The following is a 350-nucleotide window of genomic DNA, read 5'->3' as shown; positions in this document are numbered from 1 at the left end:
AATATGGTTTTGTTTATTTATGTTGTTCTTTGCTGACCGCACCCCCCGACAAACTTCTCCATTCATTAATCTACGGTCAACTATCTACACCTCATCATCTATCAGTTATACATTTTTGTTTATAGATTTCAAATATTCATGCATGAAACATATTTTTGCATAGTCTGTAGATTTTTTTTTCATCTAAATCTCCGAACAATATTTTTCAACATTCACGTGCAATATTTTCCAAGGGTTTCATAGTATACTATTCAAATTAAGAAGTTTCAGTTATGTATCACTGGCTCATTACCAGTAATGCGGCGAGAGGGATGCGCTGGGATCTTTTGAGTTTTGCTCTACCCCTCACA

This window comes from Halyomorpha halys, unplaced genomic scaffold, assembly GCF_000696795.3.
Source record: "Halyomorpha halys isolate HHAL.00 unplaced genomic scaffold, Hhal_1.1 Scaffold839.1, whole genome shotgun sequence".
NCBI lineage: Eukaryota > Metazoa > Arthropoda > Insecta > Hemiptera > Pentatomidae > Halyomorpha > Halyomorpha halys.
This window is presented reverse-complemented; position numbering follows the sequence as displayed.